The sequence below is a fragment of the Hyla sarda genome, chromosome 1 (genome assembly GCF_029499605.1).
Source record: "Hyla sarda isolate aHylSar1 chromosome 1, aHylSar1.hap1, whole genome shotgun sequence".
NCBI classification, from domain to species: Eukaryota; Metazoa; Chordata; class Amphibia; order Anura; family Hylidae; genus Hyla; species Hyla sarda.
The window spans coordinates 476,752,850-476,777,558 of NC_079189.1; the positions used below are offsets into that span (position 1 = coordinate 476,752,850).

General features: G+C 44.6%; 1 long non-coding RNA gene across 2 annotated transcripts in view; it reads right to left on the reverse strand.

Moving 5' to 3' along the window:
* Window positions 1–595: 595 nt before the first annotated feature.
* Window positions 596–24,709, reverse strand: part of LOC130310004 (uncharacterized) — a 50,511-nt gene continuing 26,397 nt past the window's right edge. For both annotated transcript variants that reach the window (XR_008858580.1, XR_008858574.1), the window contains exons 2-3: window positions 10,498–10,641; window positions 596–1,008 (exon numbers count right to left, since the gene is read on the reverse strand). This is a non-coding gene — a long non-coding RNA (uncharacterized LOC130310004). The remainder of the gene's footprint in view (window positions 1,009–10,497; window positions 10,642–24,709) is intronic.

Sequence of the window (24,709 nt, forward strand, 5' to 3'; positions counted from 1 at the left end):
GCCCACCATGCACTTGCTGATTATTTTTATCAAAAACTATATAAAAATTAGGCTCCATGCAGACATTCTGCAAACTGCGGGCACCGGCATACGATGCCAATGCTAAAACCACTCAGAAATGCCCTTTCTCAATAGACGCAATGCATTTCCGTGCAGACTTCACAGAAGTATTGAACATGTTCAATGTTTTTGCATACCCGGAATCAGGATTTCCGCTCCAGAAACATCTAGTGTGGAAATTCTGCCATCTGCTGAATTCTGCTGCTGCTGAATTTCTGTGCAGAATCCTTATATGGAATTCTGCACAGAAATTCTGCCGTGTGAACATAGCCTCATTTTTAAAAAAAACATGGTGCTGTGACATGTTTCACTATATAAAACCATCCAACACATTCCCTTTAAACTCCTCCTCCCCTCCAAGTATGAAGCAGATGAAAAATTGTGATATGTCATAGAGTGGTCAGACCCCAACCAATCACGAGAATGAACCAGGAGCAGGAGAAGTGTGTAAAGAAAAGCGCAGAGCAGCCCAATTCTTTTCCTGCTTGCTTCTGTCCTTTGAAAACACAGACCCCGACCTACAAAAATGCTGACATGTCAAAAGTTTATTTCATTGACAGGTATTCTTTAATGGAATGATAAAGAAGACGTCATTTAACATGCAATTGGGTTGTAGAAGACACAGCAATCATGGAATCTATGTTCAGAATGTTATGCATGCACATGGCAGTGCTAGTGGGTAGGGTGGGGCTTGGGGCAAAGTGGTTTTGCACCCATAGGGTTTATCTCTACATATTCAACAATAACAAATATCTTATGTCCTAGAGTGACGTTGTTGAGAATAATTTTTAAAACCAGGAACAAAACTGTGTATTCAATTGTCAAGTAAAGCCAGTGAGGTGTAATGGGAGGTGTAATACACTGTAAGCAATTAGGTAACATTAGCAATCTGATGGAAGCCAGTCTTGTTTTCTCTCAGGAGATGTAACAGGTGTTCAGCTTTTCATTCTGTTAGATAAGGAAAGCCTTGGGATTATTAACAAGGTAATAAGATTGCTGGGTAATGCAGAGGTGTTTAAAATAGATTTACATGGAAGGATATCTTATTTATACACCTTTTAGATGGCTTTTAGGCTAAGTTTCTACTTGTTTTTATTACCTGCATTTTTTGGGTTGAAAAAAACGCATGAAAAAAACACCAGTGCAATTTCTTGCATCTGCCGTTTTTTTCTTGCTTTATTTCTGGTGTTTTTTCATTTGTGTGGAAATTGCACCTTGGCAGTTATTTTTGGTACCCAAAATTTGTTGGGTACCAAAAAAAAAAAAAAAAAAAAGGATGCAGTAGTGATGGAAAAATTTTTATTTAATGAAATGTATATATTTTATAACAAAATTTTAAAAAAATTTTTATAAAGTATGTGTGTTTTCCTTTTTTTTTCTCAATTTTTTTTTCTCAATTTTTTAAGTAGTGCTACTACTCCCAGCATCGAACAGACTGTTCCATGATAGGAGTAGTAGTACCTGTGCTAATAGACATATCGCCCTGGGTGCCAGTCGTGACACCCGATGCAATCGTCCATAATATAGCAGAGATGTGGAGCAGCTCTATACAGCGCTCTTATCTCTGCTCTGTACTCCGGCCAGTGATGTGAATAGAACATCACTCATTCATATTTCCGCCCAGAGTGGGGATTGGCCGGATGGTTGCAGCCAATCACAGCTCTCAGAGGGAAATATGAATGAGTGAGTGGCTGGACAGAGTATAGTGCAGAGATGCGAGCGCTGTATAGAGCCGCTCTGCATCTCTGCTATAGATAGGACGATCACAGCGGATGTCAGGAGTGATACCCCTTGTGATCTGTTCTTACCTGCAGGTACTACTACTCCCAACATGGAGCACACTCTGCTCCATGCTGGGAGCTGTAGTACCTGTATTAATAGACAGATCGCAGTGAGTGTAATTTCTGACACCTGCTGCGATCTGTCTATTAATGCAGGTACTACAGCTCCCAGCAGTGAGCAGAGTGTGCTCCATGTTGGGAGTAGTAGTACCTGCAGTTAAGGAAAGATCACAGTGGATGTCACTCCTGACACCCGCTGTGATTCTCCTGTATAATGTATAGATGCGGGCAGCCGCTCTTCTATGGTCTCCTTCACTGACGTATATATACACCTATTCATATTTCCCACAGAGAGTTGTGATTGACTGGAACCATCTGAAATATGAATAGGTGTGTGTATATACGGCAGTGCAGGAGACCATAGAAGAGCGGCTGGCCTAATACTACCTAAAAAAAAATTTAAAAAATTAAGAAAAAGTTTAAAAAATACACACACTACATTTTTTATTATTGTCGGCTACCTTTTTAGGTCCCCGCCCGCCCACCCATATAAATTGATCCCTATTTAAAAATTAATAAAATATTTTTTTCTAAAAGATAAATTTTGTTAAATACAATTTTTGCCATCACTACTGTATCTGTATTATTGTTTTTGTTAATGGTATCCTACGAAATTTTAATAAAAAAGGTATCTCCATCACTTTTTTGGATTGCCCAAAAAGTCCAAAAAAGAATTTAAAAAAGCCTGCAAAAACGCCAAAGTTAAAACCCACATTTCCCGAAAAAACGCCAAAGTCTCAACAAGAGGTCGTTTTTTAAAAACTGCCAAGGAGCCCAAAAACGGCAAAATGATTAAAAAAAAATGCCAAACTGAAAAACGGCAAGTGGATAACTATTGACTTGCAGCTAACATCTGGCTGCAGCGTTTTTTCCCACACAAAAAATGCCACGGGCGTTTTTATTAGCGTTTTTGCCCCAAAAAAACAAGTGGAAACCTAGCCTTAAAAGGGTACTCCGCCCTTAGACATCTTATCCCCTATCCAAAGGATAGGGGATAAGATGTCAGATCGCGGGGGTCCTGCCGCTGGGGACCCCTGGGATCTCTGCTGCAGCACCCTGCTTTCATTACTGCACAGAGCAAACTCGCTCTGTGTGTAATGACGGGCAATACTGAGGCCGGAGCGTCGTGATGTCACGGCTCTGCCCCTCGTGACATCATGGCCCGCACCCACAATACAAGTCACGCCCCCTCCCATAGACTTACATTTAGGGGGTGGGTCTTGATATCACGAGGGGCAGAGCCGTGACATCACGATGCTCTGGCTGCTGTATTGCCCGTCATTACGCACATAGCGAGTTTGCTCTGGGCAGTAATGAAAGCAGGGTGCTGCAGCCGAGATCCCGGGGGTCCCCAGTGGCGGGACCCCCGCGATCTGACATCTTATCCCCTATCCTTTGGATAGAGGATAAGATGTTTAGGGGCAGGGTACCCCTTTAAGGACACAGACCATTTTGGCCTTAGCAGTCTTTGGATTGCTATTACTGTTCAGTGATGTGCATAGCTATAACTCACCTGATAAATTCCCCTCAACTCCACTGCTGAATTTCCAGTGGTCTGACACATAAACCTTAAGGTACTCCGCTCCTAGACATCTTATCTCCTACCCAAAGGATAGGGGATAAGATGTCTGATCGTGAGGGTCCCGTCGCTGGGCTTCCGGTGCTGCACCAGACACTCTAAACGAATGCCGGGAGCAGCGAGATTGCGGGGGACCCCCGCGATCCGACATCCTATCCCCTATCCTTTAACTAGGGGATAAGATGTCTAGGGGCAGAGTACCCCTTTAAGAACTAGCTGTTCACTTGCTGAATAATATATACAGCCCCTTGACAGGAGCCATTGTCATTAATGTTGTTCACCTCACATATCAGTGATTACAGAGAGGTAGTCAAGCACCACAACATTTTTCTGCATGGCCTCAGGCTGGCATAAAATTTAAAAATAAGTTATACTCACTTGCCCTAATCCCCCCTCCATAACAATTCCAATGGTGAATGGGCCTTGCTAAAGAATGTTGTGGTGACTAGTGTTGCTCGCGAATATTCGCAATTCGAATATTATTCGCGAATATTGCATATTCGCGAATTCGCGAATTTTGCGAATATAGCGCTATATATTCGTAATTACGAATATTCGTTTTTTTTTTTTTTTTTTCTTTTTTTTTTTCTTCACAGTACACATCACAGTGATCATCCCTCTCTGCTTCCAGCTTGTGTGGTGTAAAGAAGACTGTAATACTACTGTGTGAGACTGGCGTGCGAAAATTCGCATATGCGAAAATTAACATATGCTAATTTTCGCATATGCGAATTTGCACACATGGTACTTTTCGCATACGCGAATGTTCGCATATGCGAAAATAAAACGAGAATATAACGAATATGCGAATATTCGCGAATATATGACGAATATTCGTCCATATATTCACGAATATTCGCGAATTCGAATATGGCCTATGCCGCTCAACACTAGTGGTGACCTGGTCCTGTCCCTGTCTAAAGTCCCCTCAGCCAGAGTCCCTCCTGCAGGGCTTACCCCTGGTCGCCTCATATAAATTATGTTGATATATTGTTTAATGTATAGGAAATATAAATGTGTAGGACCCTTCCCGGGTCATGTGATGTACAGTTTTGATGTATAATTGTTTAAGGACCTTACTGGGTCATGTGATGTACCCAGAGTTCACTGGGTTCAGGACTTACAGGTTTGCTGACCAATGAGCTTAGTACAGCCCCCTATTATATAAAGGGCTGTAGTCACTAAATTCTCTCTTGAGACCTGGACACTAAAGCAAGCATAATCAGCATCATTTCACTCAATTCATCTAGGCCAAAGCCTGAAAGAACCAGCAGCCTCTAAAACCGTGAGTTATCAAGCTCAACATATTAAAACCTGTGTGACTACTACCAGATAAAGCTCTTATAATTAGTAGCACTGTGGCCTGCATAAAAAGCTCATCATTTCAACTCCCAGCAAAACCTGTGAGGAATCTGCATCCCGTTCTCTCTGAAAGACTGCATAATTGTATAGGCTGTTGCATATCAGTTAAAGTAAAGTTTTCTGGTTACTTCATAAAATCTGCTGTGGACATTCCGTTTATTATCCCTGCCGTTTGTGGTCCGGTTGGCGGCAGGAACATTAACACTAAGCAAACCGCACCTTGGCGTCATGACAACTAAGGGTTAATACCATCAGACCCTTTATTCACCATTGCAACACCCCAGACACCACAGCTCTTTTGGTGTCTCACGAACAGGATACAGGTGAGTCTTTAATAACTTGCTACCCTGACCAACCGCAGCGAAAAAACGGGTGTATACCGTTATTGCACGAGCCATAGTTCTCCCCCTATGCAGGAATGTGTTTTATGAACTGTCTGGGATTATCGCAAGTTGCGACTGAAATAGTGCCCAAAAGTGTACGAGACGTTAATGTTGAAATTGTGCTTAGCTGGGGCGCAAGAAAAAGTAAGGGGGGAGGTGAAGAAAACTGTATTGTGGCCAGATTAGGAACGAAGCCATGCTACGTGCTCCACTGCAGATTATATCTGAAAGAGTTAAGGCAGAACCCGAAAAGCGTGCCAAAATGTCCCTTGCTGGTCTGCATACCGCCCCTGGGTGTGGACATCGTGTAGCTTTTCCTATGCCAAAGTTGAACTGTTATCTTTTGTGTTTGCCGGGGGACAGGAAGTCAGAGCTGCACCGATGACGTCCTTTCGGCTGGCGGCCATCTTGTGGGAGCCCCATATAAAAGAAGCCACGCGGCCAGACCTCTACAGTCTCGAGATGGCAGCGAGGTGTACAGAGATGGCAGAGCCCACCGCAACACGGGAGGAGAGCAGTAAGATGGCGCCAGAGCAGAGGAAAGTTGCCGCGGCCGCAGCGCAGCTTTTCCAAGGCCTTGCCGACTGCTTGCAGCAATTGTCCCTTGGGGCCGAGGAGGCCTGCAATCTACCACCGCTACCGGAGGATAACGAGTGGCCGGCTACCCCGAAAGGGGCATCACCACTCCGGCTGAAGCCGCCTTTTCTTCTCCTGCCGGGGAAGACTCACCCACTGGTCCCCACAGCTGAGACAGAAAGGGCCTGCAGGGAGGCTGAAATCTCCGATGTTATCGAGAAATCAAAGGTCCAGCATAGGGAGAGGTATGGCCCGAAATGCCTCCCGTACGATGTCCAGACAGAGCAGCAGAGGGACACAAAAAAATTAAAAGCTCTGTATATCCGCATGCTGGACTACCCACGAGAGGGTGAGGCACCCTTGGAGCGCCGACGCGCCATGGTGGTCAAGCTTGACAAGGCCAGAGGCTTCGGGACCCTCCTAGACTACAGATACGGAGGGACCATATTGGCCAACAGAAGGGCCGTTCAGTAGGACTACCTGCCCAAAAGTTATCACTCCCTGGAGCAAGGGGGGATAGTCGAATACACCTCAGTCAAGAGTCTGCAGGGTGAATGGGCTGCAGCAGTAACAAGACCTAAAGATCCAACGCAAATTCCCTTCACATACTTCCCTTCGGACGACTGGGATGCAGATCCCACGGAATCAGGCCGATGAGGCAGCCTAACACAGCCTGTGAAGAGGAGGAGTACAGAGTATCCATCATGGATCCTAAATTTATGCCGAGGTCCTATTCTTCTACAGCATCTCTAACAGAAGATGTGCCCAGGCCTACTCCCTCTGAGGAGGTGAGGCATAAGCAATGGGCACCAACATATGTGCCCAGGCCTACCGCTGCTATCAATTTTGTGGTGTGTGTGAATCCATCTGTATCACAGTCTCGACTCCCCAATGTCTCATGGGACACTGCTATAAACCCTATGAGAGAATCACTACCTCGGGCTCCTCGCTACATGTCGCAAAGCAGGAAGCGCGCTGATAGGCGAGGTTGGGAATCAAGAAGATTCCCTGTCTAAGTCATTTATTTGTTTTCTTCTCTTCCATGCTTGCCATTAACTATATGGTACACCAGTACCTCTGTTCTTCCTACAGATTCTTCAGTTTGGTAACCTGTTCAAGAAGAAGTGCCTGGCAGGACTATGCCGAGAAATTCACCTGTTCAGTAATGTAACCGCTTCTTAATCTTGTGCCCGGCCCCAGGCCGAGAGACTCCTTGCCTGAGGAGATCCTAGTAAGTTTGCACTCGGCTCCGGCAACAGCCGTGTTTTATTAAGGACTCATAACGTAGGTGGACTGTTGATCCTTACATGGCTGTTTATTGTAAATAACCTCATGGTAATATATGTTTGTGTATAAAATGTTGCACCCATACAGCAGGTAAATGTTACCTGGATGCATCAAGTGTTGTGCTGCTATTATGTAGCTTGTGTTCTAATAAATAAAATGTCAGTTGACATAAAATGTCAAACAAATGTAAGTGGTTATTGTACAGAAATATCCAATCCCTGTACACAAAGTACAAATCTTTTCCAGGTGTTACTACTAAAACATATCAATCAGGCATCAAGACTGACTCCAGTCATCCAATACAATGTACACATAGTACAGTACATAAAATTCACTAGTGTACTTTCATAAGATCCAATACACATAACTCAGAATAAAATATCTCACAAAAGCACAAAATTAAGTCTTAGGGACTGTAACCTGCTATATCTCAGTTCATACCACTATTATGCACTAATGTCATGCACTAACATGTTCTTTTGTCTTTATGTGTTCAGGATGCTCTTCCTGGCCAGAAGGTATTGCTGTAGCTAACCAAAAATACACGTATCCAAAAAGGTAACAGTATGCAAATGTTATCTAGTTCAGAGTTCTAGGGGTAAGTGTGTAGTACCAATAGACCCAATAGCTAAGGCATTGGGCAGAAAGCCTCAGGCAACCCAATCCGCAACCAGTGTAGAACATGAAAAAGAAAATAATATGCGGTATAATATTTAATGTATGTCAGAGAAAGAAAAAAAATTTAAGTGAGATTTATTACAGTATGTAGTAGCATTACCGTTATTATGCATATTTCTAGTTGAGTATCAGTTTGTCAGTCAAGAAAAAAAAATCAAATATCAGTCCAATGTCAGATATCACTTAATTTCATGCATAGTCAGTAAATGCATAACTAAATATAACATTTTTTTATAATAATAACAAGATAGAGATACCAACAGGTATACTGATAAACTTCTCATATCCTGTTCATCCTGTTTAAGAAGGCAGGACTAAAGTGTCTATTGGATTAACTATCAATAATCCTGTTCATGAACTAATCCCTACCATTCTGTTTGTATTTTATTGTTAGAGCTTGTATGGACATTTTTAAAATGCACAGAGACTCTATATTAGTATTTCATAACAGCTTGAATATGGACATTCGTATTAATGCTCAGGACTGCATCTGGCCCTATGGCCATTCCGCCCCTCTACCTCAGGGGACCTACATTGAGCATGACTTTTCTCAAGTAAGGGGGTTTGTGGTATCCCGGTACAGGACCTGGTCCTGTCCCTGTCTAAAGTCCCCTCAGCCAGAGTCCCTCCATTTCCATAGGTCTCTCCTGCAGGGCTTTCCCCTGGTCACCTCATATAAATTATGTTGATATAATGTTTAATGTATAGGAAATATAAATGTGTAGGACCCTTCCCAGGTCATGTGATGTATAATTGTTTAAGGACCTTAATGGGTCATGTGATTTACCCAGAGTTCACTGGGTTCAGGACTTACAGGTTTGCTGACCAATGAGCTTAGTCCAGCCCCCTATTATATAAAGGGCTGTAGTCACTAAATTCTCTCTTGAGACCTGGACACTAAAGCAAGCACAATCAGCATCACTTCACTCAATTCATCTAGGCCAAAGCCTGAAAGAACCAGCAGTCACTAAAACCGTGAGTAATCAAGCTCAACATATTAAATCCTGTGTGACTACTACCAGCTAAAACTCTTAGGCTAGGTTCAGACTACGGAATTTCCGCTTTGAAATTGCAGGCGGCAATTCCACTTGCTAAAATGTATAGTGTAGTGAATGGGTTTCCGTTCACAAATTCACACTTCGGAATTTGTGAAGCGTAATTTGTGAACGGAAAATCTGCTTTAAAATTTCCACCTGATGAATGGCGTTGCTCTTTCTTCAGGTGGAAATCCGTGCGGAACACATTGCAGTCTATTGGAGACTGATTCAGTCAGCGCTGGCTGCACTCGGAATCTCCTGGCGTAAATTTTCTGCCCGAAGATTCCGTAGTCTGAACCTAGCCTTATAATTAGTAGCACAGTGACCTGCATAAAAAGCTCATCATTTCAAGTCCCAGCAAAACCTGTGAGGAACTTGCATCCCGGTTTTCTCTGAAAGACTGCATAATTGTAAAGACTGTTGCATATCAGTTAAAGTAAAGTTTTCCGGTTACTTCATAAAATCTGCTGTGGACATTCCGTTTATTATCCCTGCCGTTTGTGGGCCGATTGGCAGCAGGAACATTAACACTAAGTAAACCGCACACTGGTGTCACGACAACTAAGGGTTAATACCATCAGACACTTCATTCACCATTGCAACACCCCAGACACCACAATGTTTTGTGATTTTATCAGCTCAGCCAAGCACTGGATGTAGTACTACCTCAAGAATCCAAAGAATTAGGTTAGAGCAAGAAAATTAAACCATAACTGATTAAATGAGACATTCAAAGTTTGATATGCAGTTTCACAGTACCAGCCATGTTTACTTACACGTGCATGGCTTGATATTTTGTACAAGCATTTCCTACTGCCAGGATCTACCCAGTAGCCCTCCTGGGTCGGGCCTGCACCACTGAGAAAGAGTACAAACTGACACAATACTCTAAAATTGTGCCGTTCTTTGGCCTACATAGGGTGCCACCACCTCCAGACTGTGTCATTGTGCTGCCATATGGTCTGCTCATATTGCTGCCATATCCAGGCTCTATCATAGTGCCGCCGTATAGTCTCATCATGCAGCTGCAACTTTAAAGGCAGGGCCTGGTACTGGCAGTTGCTGGCCTCACGGTGGACTGCCAGCTCGATTTTAACATACAAGTACGAGCTTTTTCACTGCAGCAACTTCTAACTTCTAGCAGTATGCGTCCACTCATCCAACAGCGCAGAAGCTGAATGTGCTGCTGTTCAAGTTGCTGGGGCTGCAGTCTCTCCCTTTTGAAGTGGACACTCAGTCATGAGCATGGGGTTGTGCTGATAGTGAGGGGCTAGGACAGGTGGTAGCTGGCCTCGCAGCAAACTGCCAGCTCGATTTTAAGATACAAGTGCAAGCTTTTTCACTGCAGCAACTAATACATTTTAGCAATTATACACTATTGGAGCTGAAATTACCGCAGCTGCTGGCACCAGACTTGCCTTCCAATGGGTCCTCAAAAAAGGATTTAAGGTTTTCTCATACCAATTACCAGGCTCTGTCATTGTGGCCCTGTTCGGCAGTGATTCTAATAGCGACGCCTCTAATCTGCATGTCATATTGAATAAAAATATTTAAAAAAATATTTATAGTAAAATGTTTCTACAACCTACATAACAGGATTTTATGGCAGAGAATAATGCTTTCTGAAATGGTGGACTCCTATTTCAGTAAATTTTAGCTCTTTCCAGACATGTCATAAATTAAAAATTACAGACCTATCTGCCTGGGTGGTGAGATCAATGGCTCCAGACTACATTGCCCTAAGTCATCTGACACAAAGACCTTGCTGGTGGAAGCGGCCAAACCTGCAGTCAGTGTGGACGGAAAGTGAATAGTCTTCATGCTTCTTGAGACTCCACCTGCAATTAGATCAGATAATGGGAACAGCACATAAAAGGCTAAAACAACCTAATGAAACAGTCACCACAGAGCAGGGAGGAAGGATTAGGGCCCTATTACATAAGATGATTGACCATCTAAATAGGGACAGTGATCAGCTGATAAATACTCGGGTCCTTCTGAGGGATAGGTACTATTTGAAGCTCTTTTGTGTTCCAGATAGTTGATGAAGGTTACAGTAAGGGTTCAATTGCGTTTTCTGAACCAGATTACCATGTAATCTGGAATAGTTACTTTCAGTCATATACATATGAATAACTGAAAGTAGTGGTGCACATATCATAGAGGTAGGGTACACCACTTCTATGGGGCCTTATCAAATAACCTCACAACCCAATCCACCTGACCCAGCAGATTATAATGTGGGTGGTTTTGGCAAAACATGTGCATACAGTTCAAAGCTGCTGGTGTAGGCCACAGACAGCTTCAGTCTGCGGACTACACCAAGCAAGCAATATATAAGAGAAAAAGACTTGGCAACTCACCAATACTGCAAAATAAGGCTTCTCTTTATTCCAAGGAATGCGAAGTACACATCAGGGCAGGGAGGGCTGGACAAGAGGCAGGGGGTGCGGGTAGGACTGCACAGTTTCATGCGGATCTGGCACTTCTTCTGGCTACTTCTGGCTACTCGCAGCACTACCTATCTGCATCCACAGATCCTGAGCAGTGTTCGCGTCCATTCACACAGCACCTTCATGTTATTGGTGGTGCCAGACGTTATACCTCTTCACTTCACATCACGGACTACACCAAGTGTGGAGCCTGAACTCTGCTCTGGTGTAATCAGTGATGTCACTCACCATTACCGCCTGCACCACAGTGGAGGAAGAAGGAAGTGGTCCGGCAGCCACCCTGGGCCCTTGTAATTTGAGGTAAGTATGATTATTCTGTATTTTATTATTTTAACAGGTGGAAGAGAGACTGTCTATTGGGGAGTACTATACAGGAATATGGGTGCACTACTGTGGTAGATGTATACAATGACATTTTCTATCCCTCAACACTGATGTTAAAATTGAGACATTTGCCAGCATATCCTTATATGAAGGACATACCAGAGCCCGCACACCAACGCCAAGGTTTATCAAAATGGTGCGGGACCTAACACTAATCCTACCTGTGCGTGATAAGCAAAACAGGGGCCAGTGGGCAATTACGGCAGCATTCGGTCGACTCACAGCCTCCTCCCAGGTAGCCTCCAGCGTGACTGAGCACACACACAATGGGAGGAGGGAGGCAAGCTGCAAGCCCCACCTGAGTTGGCTAATATGGCCTGAGTTGGCTAACATGGCCTCACAGGTGCTACCCTAATGCTGCCTATAAGATATTCAAGACGCATTAACTATGGAGTTTACACACCTCCAAGTATAAAATTTAAACAAACAACAAAAAACGTGGTCTCAAATGGCTGGAGGTGCTCAACCCCCTATGCGGTTGTGCATTTATACTGGGGGAGTAGATCCTGCTCTTTAGTCCGTTGCTAGGGGCGATCTCCAGCATAAAAATGCATACAATGGAGGATGCCTGCAGCGGACTACATGTGCCACAATAGAATCCTACACCAGATAGATGGTGTGGATGTGTAACAATTAGAATAATACAATACAGGAATATGGGTGCACTACCTGCTTATTGGGGGACTATCTGCCTAATGGGAAAGACATGCCTGCCTAATGGGGGAACTACCTACCTACAGACATATTTACCACTTTTACTGTGCAGGGCACAAAGGGGAGCATTTTAAAATTTAGGGGACTATAAATGGGGAGATTATATAAATGTGCTATTCAGTCACTATGGGGGACATGTAGCAATATTGGTGTAGGTAGATTGTTTTGGTTGGTCTAAATTTGGTGCAATTGCACCAAATTTGCCATACTTGTGCAAGCCACATGAGAAATTTTGTGCAAAGTTCTAAATCTCTACACAGTTCTTTTTGTACACCTGAGCTGCACCTCAGAAAAGTGGTGTGTCCTGGACACAGGTATTTTGTTCTATTGCTTTGAGGCCAGGATTCCATTGAGGTTTTTTTTTGTCCACCAGCAAAAAATGCCATAAAAAGTGTCACAGCTTTTTCTGCATTTTGGTAGTTTTTCTTGCATTTTTCAGTTTTTGAACCCTGTGGCAATTTTTTCACTGCCTTCAGGGTACCACTCCATGGGTCCGGCCCAGTGTAAGGAGGTGAGGAGTGATGTATAGCATATACATATACAGGCTGCATAGCATTACTACTTACCTCTGCCGGCTGTATAGTATACAGGGTTGTATAGTGTCCCACGTATACTGTACAGAAGCCCAGCAAGGAAAGAGCTACCCTACGCTGCTGCTGAGCAGTGCTGGGTTAAGTCTTTGTGTGCTGTCCTGTATATACAGCCATCTATAAATGACAGTATATATACAGGATACAGTAGGCAGACGTCAACAATTGAAGGCTCCCTGCTAAGGAACACACTGCATTATGTACTAACCCATTTTTCGTCTTTTTCTTTTCTTCTCATTTCAGATATGTGAAGACGGAGGATTACATCAGATTCGGTGGACTGCGACGATGTCCAGCGTTTAGTTTTTTTTTCAATAAAAGGGTTAACGAGGGCTGTGGGGGAGTGTTTTTTTAATTGAATTTTTCAATGTGTCATGTTCTTTATAATTTAATTTCCAGGCTTAGTAGTGGAAGCTGTCTTGTAGATGGAATCCATTACTAAGCTGGGGCTTAACGTTAGCCCCGAAATCAGGTAGCGCTAACTCCCAATTATTACTCCAGTACCCACCACCCCAGGGATGCCGGGTAGAGCTGGTATCAACAGGCCCGGAGCGTCAAAAATGGCACTCCTGGTCCTAGGTGGTAACAAGCTGGTGTCATTTAGGCTGGGGTTTAGGCTGGGGAGGGCCAATAACAATGGCCCTTGCCCATCCTGTTAACATCAGGCTGTTGCTGCTTAGTTGGTATCTGGCTGAACCACACGTTATTTTTTTATTTATTTAAAAAAAGGCAAAGGGTTCCCCATATTTTTAGTATCAGCCAGATACCAACAAGCCAGATAAAATTAATTATAAAAAACACGACACATTGAATTTAAAAAACACTCCCCTACAGCCCTCGTTAATCCTTTGATTGAAAATTAAAAAAAACGCTGGTCATCGTCGTAGTAGTAGTCGTTGTAGTCCTCTGCATTCAAGTATCAGAAATGAGAAGAAAAGAAAAAAAAATGGGTAAGTACATTTTTGACGCTCTCCCCGGGGGGAGAGCGCCCATAATGCAGTGTGTTTCTAAACATGGAGCCTCCAATTATTGCTAAACTACAACTCCCATCATGGGGGGCTGTAGTTAAGCAACAACTGTAGTCTTCCTGTTTGGGAACACACTGCCAGAAAGGCTCTGTTCCCATTATGCAAAACACATAATGAGAACAGAGCCTTACTTGCCACCCTGGCTTCAGGCCTTGACTGTGTAGCTCCACCCCCTAATGACATCATCACTAGGGGGCACAGCAACACAGATCGGGCCCGACCGGCTTCTGTGTTTTTAAAGTTAAGGTCTCAGGGGTCTCAGGAATGAGGCTCCGTGGGATTTGTCCCTCTGCCCATGAACTACTACTCCCATCATGGGACAGAGTCTGTACTGTAGTAGTGCTGAGGGGCGGCTCTTGCACATTCCCCAGCTGAAGGACTCTTTTGGGATTGTTAGGACTACTACCCTGTCCATGATGGGAGCTGTAGTCCAGGGGCTGAGGGACAGATCGCAGGGGGTCAAGCAGGCGGCACAGGCTGCACCATTGCGCTTCCCACCGCATCCAGACGGGGAATATACAGCTGTCACAATTCATTATCCCCTCCGCCAGGAGATAGGAGGAATTCTGATTGGTCAGTAGCTATTCACCACTCAGGAGCTATTCACCAATCAGAGCTCCACTCAGTGGAGTGTCACATGCCCCCTGCTTGTCTTGTTAATTAATGTGGATCGCAGCGGGTCTCAGGAGAATGACCTCCTGCAATCTGTCCCTCAGCCCCTGGACTACAAAGTCTGTTCATGATGGGAGTAGTAGTCCTAACAGTCATAAAAGAGTCCCACAGCTGGGGGGGGGTGCAAGAGCTGTCCCTCAGCACTGCTGTACTACAACTACTCCCATCATGGGACAGAATGTCCCATGATGGGAGTAGTTGTAGTTTAGCAGTGCTGAGGGATGGCTCCTGCATTCCCCGGCTTTCTCTGTAGGGTTCTACCTTCGGACACTTTTCTACGTGCCCTGCTAAGCTGCCTTAGATGTTTTGCAAAAAAAAGCGCAATTGCACAAAAAAATAACTTCTAAGCAAATTTTCCGCTAATACAATAAATACAAGTCCACTGCATGAAGTGTACCCCCAGCAGTAGACAACTTTGCTAAATGTTCCACCAAAAAAATTTGCAAACGTAAAACAAAAAAAGCACAATTGTGCAAAATTTGCAAAGCAATATAGAGCATGAAAGTTGTGTAAAAAGAATGATACATGTCCCCTTATGTGCTGGTGATGGTATCTACTGCTATATGGTCTATATTTGGTTCATGTCTGATGTCATTCTACCTCATCATAATCACCTGGATGGATCACAAGTTCATCACAAACGTTGTATACATAGCCCTTACCCTGTAGACAGAGCATGTGATTCAGGAGATTATGGCAATTAGCAGAAGAGATTCCAGTCTCTCATTATGGTGATTAGCAGATTACATTAGTCTGAATAATCCCACCCGTGCTCTGCATGTGTCACATCTGTAATATATCATGACCATAAACTGCTTTATAACTTACTAGAGAGCTGGCAGAGCACCTAACAATTGCCCTTATGAATGGTATACATGTTTATAGCTCAGAAATAATAATAAACCAGTTACCTTCTTACAAATGTGTGTAAAAGTCAGTGCCCAGTTTTATAATACTGTAGCCATTTTACACTCACATTATCCATTATGTGTGTGCAGGATGAGCTTTAATGGTGAGTTAATAAAGGAATAACCTAGCCAATAAATGTACAGTGGGGCAAAAAAAAGTATTTAGTCAGCCACCAATTGTGCAAATTCTCCCACTTAAAAAGATGAGAGGTCTGTAATTTTCATCATAAGTATATCTCAACTATGAGAGACATCATGAGAAAAAAAATCCATAAAATCACATTGTGTGATTTTTAAAGAATTTATTTGTGAATTATGGTGGCAAATAAGTATTTGGTCAATAATAAAGGTTTATCTCAATACTTTGTTATATACCCTTTGTTGGCAATGACAAATGAGGTCAAATGTTTTCTGTAAGTCTTCGCTAGGTTTTCACACACTGTTGCTGGCATTTTGGCCCATTCCTCCATGCAGATCTACTCTAGAGCAGTGATGTTTTGGGGCTGTCGCTGGGCAACACAGACTTTCAACTCCCTCCAAAGGTTTTCTATAGGACCTTGAAATGCTTCTTATGAAGCCACTCCTTCGTTTCCCGGGGTGGTGTGTTTGGGATCATTGTCATGCTGGAAGATCCAGCCACGTTTCATCTTCAATGCCCTTGTTCTCACAATACATCAATCCTTTACACGGATCAGTCGTCCTGGTCCCTTAGCAGAAAAACAGCCCTGAAGCATGATTTTTCCACCCCCATGCTTCACAGTAGGTATGGTGTTCTTTGGATGCAACTCAGCATTCTTTCTCCAAACACAACGAGTTGAGTTTTTACCAAAAAGTTCTACTTTGGTTTCATCTGACCATATGACATTCTCCCTATACTCTTCTGGATCATCCAAATGCTCTTTAGAAAACTTCAGATGGGCCCGGATATGTACTGGCTTAAGCAGGGGGACACGTCTGGAACTGCATGATTTGAGTCCCTGCGTAGTGTGTTACTGATGGTAGCCTTTGTTACTTTGGTCCCACCTATCTGCAGGTCATTCACTAGGTCCCCCCTTGTGGTTATGTTATTTTTGCTCACCATTCTTGTGATCATTTTGACACCACGGGGTGAGATCTTTCGTGGAGACACAGATTGAGGGAGATTATCAGTGGTCTTGTATGTCTTCCATTTTCTAATAATTTCTCCCACAATTGATTTCTTCACACCAAGCTGCTTGCCTATTGCAGATTCAGTCTTCCCAACCTGGTGCATGTCTACAATTTTGTTTCTGGTGTCCTTCGACAGCTCTTTGGTCTTGGCCATAGTGGAGTTTGGAGTGTGACTGTTTGAGATTGTGAACAGGTGTCTCTTATACTGATAAGTTCAAACAGGTGCCATTAATACAGGTAACGAGTGGAGGACAGAGGAGACTCTTAAAGAAGAAGTTACAGGTATGTGAGAGCCAGCAATCTTGCTTTTTTGTAGGGGACCAAATACTTATTTTCCCCCATAATTTGCAAATAAATTATTTAAAAATCAGACAATGTGATTGTATGTTTTTTTTTTCTCATTATGTCTCTCATAGTTGAGGTATACCTATGATGAAAATTACAGGCCTCTCTCATCTTTTTAAGTGGGAGAACTTGCACAATTGGTGGCTGACTAAATACTTTTTTGCCCCACTGTATGTAGGCTAGAGATTGTACAAAAAATATGTATTTTTGTATGTTAAATGCTTTAAGAAATGTTGCAGCACTTTATTTTTAGGGCCTGTGATGGCTCGCTCTTGCAGATGGGTGCGGTTGCAGTATAGAGGCAACAAGACATTTCAAATCAAAGTTCAGTGTTTTATTCACACTAAGCACATGGCAAACAGTTTTTAAACGCAGAACAAAAGAAAAACAGAACAAAAGTCCACCTGTATTTCCTAGGTGTTTGTTCACACCTGAGTTTCTGCCATGCGGCATCAAGCAAGACTTTTTCAGGCCTCCAGCTAGGCTGTTCAGCAGCTTCCACACTTGGAGCAACCACAGGGAAGAACTCCACACACAGCTTTCTCTGGCTTTGTGAGCTGCAACTAGCAAATCCCCCTCAGCTGGTGAGGCAGCCTAGCTTTAAAGGGGTACTCCCGTGGAAAACTTTTTTTTTAAATCAACTGGTGCCAGAAAGTTAAACAGATTTGTAAATCACTTCTATTAAAAAATCTTAATCTTTCCAGTAATTTTTAGGGGATGTATACTAAAGAGAAATCCAAAAATGAAATGCATTTTCTCTGATGTCATGACCACATTGCTCTCTGCTGACCTCTGCTGTCCATTTTAGGAACTGTCCAGAGCAGCATATGTTTTCTATGGGGATTTTTTCCTGCTCTGGACAGTTCCTAAAATGGACAGCAGAGAACACTGTGGTCATGACATCAGAGGAAATGCATTTCTTTTTTGGATTTCTCTTTAGTATACAGCCCCTAAAAAGTACTGGAAGGATTGAGATTTTTTTTAATAGAAGTGATTTACAAATCTGTTTAACTTTCTGGCACCAGTTGATTTAAAAAATAAAGTTTTCCATGGGAGTAGCCCTTTAAGGCCAACAAAAGCCAGCCTGGATTGTGGGGAATGACCCCCACCCTACACTTGATCATTCCCAGTAAGAGAAATCCCGGATTGGCCTTAGGCCAGCCATACTAGGCCATAGTGTCAGACTGTATCACAGCACAGACACTGAATAATACCGGCTCTTACTTCACCAAAGCCAGGAGCCTTGGTGACACATATCGCCCATCAACCATCATACCTTTCACCTTCTCACAGGCCCCATACACATTAGACATATGTCAGCCTAACACTGTGGCACCCGCTAACCACCTTATATGTAGGGTGTTCAAGCCTGAGGGGGTGAACACTTGTACAACAGTGGACTTGTGATAGGGCATCGGCGTTGCCTAGCAAACGACCTGCTCTGTGTTCAACCCTAAACTTGAAATTCTGTAATGACAGAAACCACCTGGTGACCCTAGCATTATTGTTCTTAGCTTGGCACATCCACTTAAGGGGGGCATGATCCGGAACAAGACGGAACTTCCTGCCCAACAGATAATAGCGGAGAGACTCGAGTGCCCACTTAATGGCCAGGCACTCTCTCTCCACTATCCTATACCTGGTCTCGGCCGGGGTCAGCTTAAGGCTGAGAAAGACAACGGGATGCTCTTCCCCGTTGACTTCCTGGGAGAGTACAGCACCGAGACCTACCTCAGAAGTGTCACCAACACCGGAAACCCACATAGAGCCGACTTCAAAAGAGGAAAACGTCTGCTCTGCCTGTTCGTTCCAGCGCACCATGACAGACTTGGGTCCCTTCAGGAGGTCTGTTAAGGGTGCAGCCCCTGTAGCAAAATGGGAGATGAATCTCCTATAGTAACCCACCATTCCTAAAAAACTACTTCACCTGTCGTATAGTGGCAGGTCGGGGCCAATTCCAGATGGCCTCTATTTTGCTTACCTGGCGTTTGACAACTCCACGCCCAATGACATACCCCAGGTATTTGGTCTCTTGCAACCCTATGGCACATTTTGGGGCATTAGCAGTTAAACTGGCCTTCCTAAGGGAGTCTACCACTGCCTGTACTTTTGGAAGGTGACTCTCCCAGTCTGTACTGTGGAAGATGATATCATCCAGATAAGCTGAGGCATACCAACGATGTGGCCGAAGTACAATGTCCATTTGCCTTTGAAAATTAGCGGGAGTGCCATGTAAACCAAAGGATAATACCTTGCATTGAAACAAACCTTCTGGTGTGACAAAGGCTGTTTTCTCTTTGGGAGACTCCGTCAAGGGCACCTGCCAGTATCCTTTGGTGTGGTCCAAAACAGAAAAATACCGAGCCTGTCCTAGCCTTTCAATAAGCTCATCAACTCGGGGCATGGGATATGCATCAAACTTAAACACCTCATTAAGTTTGCGGAAATTGTTACAGAGCCGCAACGTCCCATCTGGCTTGGGTATTAAGAATATCGGACTGGCCCACTCACTCTTTGATTCCTTGATTACATCCAGTTTTAGCATACTTCTACTGAGATGGCTTGTCGCCGTGACTCAGGTACCCAGCATGGTTTCAACCGTATTTTTACCTGGGGTTCAGTGACAATGTCATGGCGGATGACAGAAGTACGTCCAGGAAGATCTCAGAACACATCGGTGTTCCTACTGACGAAATCCCTGGCCTCCTGAGTCTGTGCAGAGGAAAGGATGTCAGCAATTTTCCCTGTGGCAACTGCTTCCTTTGCACCAGACTGAGGGAGGGAAACTTCTCTGCTAACAAACCTGGCCAGGGGCTGTCGTCCACACCAGTCTCCCTATCTTCTCACAGTTTCAACAGGTTTACATGGTACACTTGCTCAGGCTTCCTTTGCCAGGGCTGGTGTACCCTGTACGTCACCTCCCCTACCTTTTCTATCACTTTGTAGGGACCCTGCCACGTAGCCAGAAATTTACTGTCGACCGTTGGTACCAGAACCCGATCTCCCGGGTAAAAATTCCGAACCTGAGCCTGGCGATTATAAACTCTGCTCTGAGCTCGCTGAGCTTCCTTGATATGTTCTCTAACCAAGGGCAACACTGTTTCTATTCTTTCTGCAACTAAGTGACATACTCAATTACACTTTTGTGCGGAGTGGGCTGTTGTTCCCATGCCTCTTTAGCTATGTCTAACAGATCACGTGGATGTCTGCCGTATAGCAGTTCAAAAGGCGAGAACCCAGTAGAAGCCTGGTGCACTTCTCACACTGTGAACATGAGATAGGGCAGTAAAAGGTCCCAATTTTCCCCATCTCTAGAGACCACCCACTTCAACATATTTTTTAAAGTTTGGTTAAACCTTTTCACCAGGCCGTCCGTTGATACACGGAGGTCGGTAGCTGTTTTACCTGCAGTAACTTACTGATTTATTTCATTACTTTTGACATAAACAGGGTTCCCTGGTCAGTCAACACCTCTTTAGGTAAGCCCACTCGGAAAAACATCTCCATTAACTCCTTAGCTATGAGTTTGGCCGAGGTATGTCGCAGAGGCATCGCCTCGGGATACCTAGTCGCATAGTCCAGAACTACCAGGATGTGTTGGTGTCCCCTAGCGGATTTTGGCAATGGACCTACCAGATTCATAGTGATCCGTTCAAATGGGACCTCGATAATCGGTAAGGGAACCAGGGGACTACGGTAATGTGGCTTGGGGCTAGTTATTTGACATGTTGGGCAAGATTCGCAGTACCTCTCGACCTTTTTTATACACAATGGGCCAGTAAAAATGCTGCAAAATTCAGTCCTGCATCTTCTGCTGGCCCAGGAGTCCCCCTAGAACATCTTGATGGGCTAACTCTAACACCAGTCTCCAATACGCTTTAGGCACCACCAACTGTTCCATATTCTCACCCCGCCCCTAATTTACCCGGTACAGCATCCCCTGATGGACGACAAAACGGGGGTCCACAGTCTCGGCCCCCGGTTGTTGTGGTGCACCTTCTACAATTAAGACATTTTCCCAGGCCCGAGATAATGTCGGGTCTTGGTGCTGGGCTGTCCGAAATTTTCTCTGGAGACGTTGAGGTCTGCCAACTCAGTACCTGACAGCAGCTCCTCCACCTCTCCCACCATTACTTGCAGTGGAGACGATTCCATCTCTTCCACTGTAGGAGTGGTCACACCAACCGTGGTTACTTCTGACTAGGGCCTGTCTATTGGGGACACCCCTGCCTCACAGGACTGAGGAGTTCTTATCTGGGGCCACAAAAACACAAACCCCGGAAAGTCCCTCCCAATTATCAGTTCATGGGGCAGCTTTGTAACGACAGCCACCTCATGAGTCCAACAGCCATTTGGGGCTGACACGATCACCAAGGTGGTGGGATAGTTTTTCAGGTCCCCGTGAATACATAATACCCCAGCCTGTCGTCCTGTGTAGTCTGTGGGCAGCACCAGATTTGACCTCGCTAGGGTCACCATACTCCTTGACTCCAATAATGCTTTGACCACATAACCTTCCACCTTCAGCTGGCGGAGGTGTCCTGAGTCTCCTGCCCTGGGAATACCAATCCAGCTCTGAAGGGTGTAAGGCAGAGCCCTCCAGAACATATCGGCCAGGAGCCGGTCCAGTATGGCAGTGGGACTCAGGACCTCTGGCTGTAGCCACTTCTACAGCCTCTGCATTAAGTCATAATATTGCAGCGGGGCAGGCTCAGCAGGCTTATACTCCCATTGCCTTACTCGCTGGACCCGGACCCACACATTTACCCCAGTCTTGCCAAAATCTCACCCTTGACGATGTCGTAATTAGCCGCCTGGTCATCGGGTAAGTCAAAATACGCCTTCTGGGATCCAGACGTCAGGAACGGTGCGATGACCTCGGCTCATTGGTCCCGGGGTAACCTTTCTCTCACGGCCACTTTTTCAAAGACCACCAGGTAGGTCTCGTCATTGCCATGTGAACAGCCTTCTGGGCATCAGGGGTGGTCCGGGTCGTCATTGCGGCTTGAAGCGCCATAACCTGCTGTAGCAGTAGCTGGTTAGTCTCCTGCTGGTGCTTGTTGGCCTCCTGCTGTTGCCGGTTGAATTCTTGCTGTTGCTTGGTGGACTCCCACTGTTGCTGTTGGTCTCCCACTGTTGCAAGTTAGCCTCCATGAGTGTCTTTATAACTGCATCCATTTTGGCAACTGTCTGTCTGTCTTGAGAAAATACCACTGCTGTACTGTCAGACACTTGTCGGCAGGTCCGTTGCCCCTAGCAACCACTCCAACAGTTTATCCCAGGCTCAGTTCTTAGTAAACAGCGTGCTGCAACTCAAACGCTGAACTCACTGCGTTGCCCGCATCCTCCACCAAATGTGATGACTCGCTCTTGCAGATAGGTGTGGTTGCAGTATAGAGGCAAGGAGACAGTGCTTTTCAAATCAAAGTTCAGTGTTTTCTTCACACTAAACACATGGCAAACAGTCTTTGAACGCAGAACAAAAGGAAAACATAACAAAAGTCCACCTGTATTTCCTAGGCGTTTGTTCACACCTGAGTTCCTGCCATGCAGGATCAAGCAAGACTTTTCCAGGCCTCCAGATAGGCTGTTCAGCAGCTTCCACTCTTGGAGCAACCACAGGGAAGAACTCCACACACAGCTTTTTCTGGCACTGTGAGCTGCAACTAGCAAATCCCCCTCAGCTGGTGAGGCAGCCTAGCTTTAAGGCCAACAAAAGCCGGCCTGGATTGTGGGGAATGACCCCCACCCTACATTTGATCATTCCCAGTAAGAGCCATCCCGTATTGGCCTTCCAGCCATACAACGGCCATAGTGTCAGTCTGCATCGCAGCACAGACATTGAATAATACCGGCTCTTACTTCACCAAAGCCATGAGCCTTGGTGACACATATCACCCATCAACCACCGTACCTTTCACCTTCTCACAGGCCCCATACACATTAGACATATGTCAGCCTAACACTGTGGCACCCGCTAACCACCTTATATGTAGGGGGGGAGGGGTCCCAACTTGACCGATCATGTCGGGGGTCAGATTGACCTGGCATGTTGAATTTCCCTTTGTTCTTTCCTTATCGTGGAGATAAGCTAGCACTAGGGGAATCTGTCAGCAGCTTACCTTTCCTCACTTAATTCCATAAACTATAAATGCTCATTCAAGACAAGAGAACAGCCAAAACTATGGCTGCCTTTATATTGCGGCTTCTGAGTCTGACTCTGTTGATTCCATGGTAGAGTGGGAGCTTACAAACAGTCTTTCCACCAAGAAACAGACCCAAACAGGCAGGTGGCATAGTTCAGTAGTTTTAGGTTTATTGTTATAATACACATACAGCAATAAGTTCCCCTTGCAGCATGCGGTATTACAGAAACTTAATCGTCCTTCACATCAGGTTCTTTACTTAAACATAAACTTCTGAGCTTCTCACCCAAAACTTGGCACGTTTAGTTCTAAAGTCAGTCTTTCTTGCTGCAGTGTATCAGTATCCAATATACTACAGACAAGCTGATCTGCTTCATTCTCCCTGCCGCTCTCTGGCAGTGCTCACACACCTGTAAGATCAGGTTCAGGACTGCTCAGGTACATGATTGGATGCACTTCCCCATTTATTTCCTGAGATAGGACGGCCCCTAGTCCAACCTCTGAGGTATCTGTTTGAACTATAAAGTACCTCAATTCCTCATGATGACAGTGATGTTTCGCCAAAACATGTAGAGGGGGGCTTGCTTTTGGTTTTTAAAACAATGTGTACACTGGTCCTGTGGTCATAAAAGAAGGCGGAGAGTCTTCCACTCAGCAGTGCTGAGCCAGCCAGTCAGATGCCCACTGATTTTTGACAATAAAAGGATACAGTGTCACAGGTTTTTAACTGTTTTTCCAATCATTATTATTTTAATCTCAAAATCTTTAAAATATAAGTTTTAGGAAGTCATAAGAGTGTAGAGGGGGTTTTGTGCCCCAGGCATTGAGCCCTAGGGGCAAATGTGTTTACAGGTAAAAGCTGCCTCTCAGTGTAAGCCTCAGGACCTGAGGCCTACAGCAGGGGTAGACTGACAACACTCAGGGCTCCTGGAACAAAACAAGCAATTAGGTATAGGCAGCAGAGTTCCCCCCACATTAGGTATAGGCAGCAGAGTTCCCCCACATTAGGTATAGGCAGCAGAGTTCTCCTACATTAGGTAAAGGCAGCAGAGTTCTCAACCTTATGTCTCTATGGTTATTACACATGGGGGGAGATTTATCAAAACCTGTCCAGAGGAAAAGTTGCTGAGTTGCCCATAGCAATCAATCAGGTCACTTCTTTCATTTTTCAGAGGCCTCTTCAAAAATGAAAGAAGCAACCTGATAGGTTGCTATGGGCCACTCAGCAACTTTTCCTCTGGAAAGGTTTTGTAAATCTCCCCCATTGTGGCTGAGGATCCTGAGTGAGCATAGACTGTATAGTGAGTATAGACTGTATGCAACCTGAATGTGAGTGTAAACTGGCTAAATACTGTGTGTGAGTAAAGACTGTATTTACCCTGAGTGTGAGTGTAGGCTGTATGTACCCTGAGTTCGAGTATATACTGTATATACGCTATGTGTGAGTGTAAACTCTATATACCTTGAGTGTGAGTGTAGATTATATATACCCTGTGTGTGAGTGTAGACTGTACATA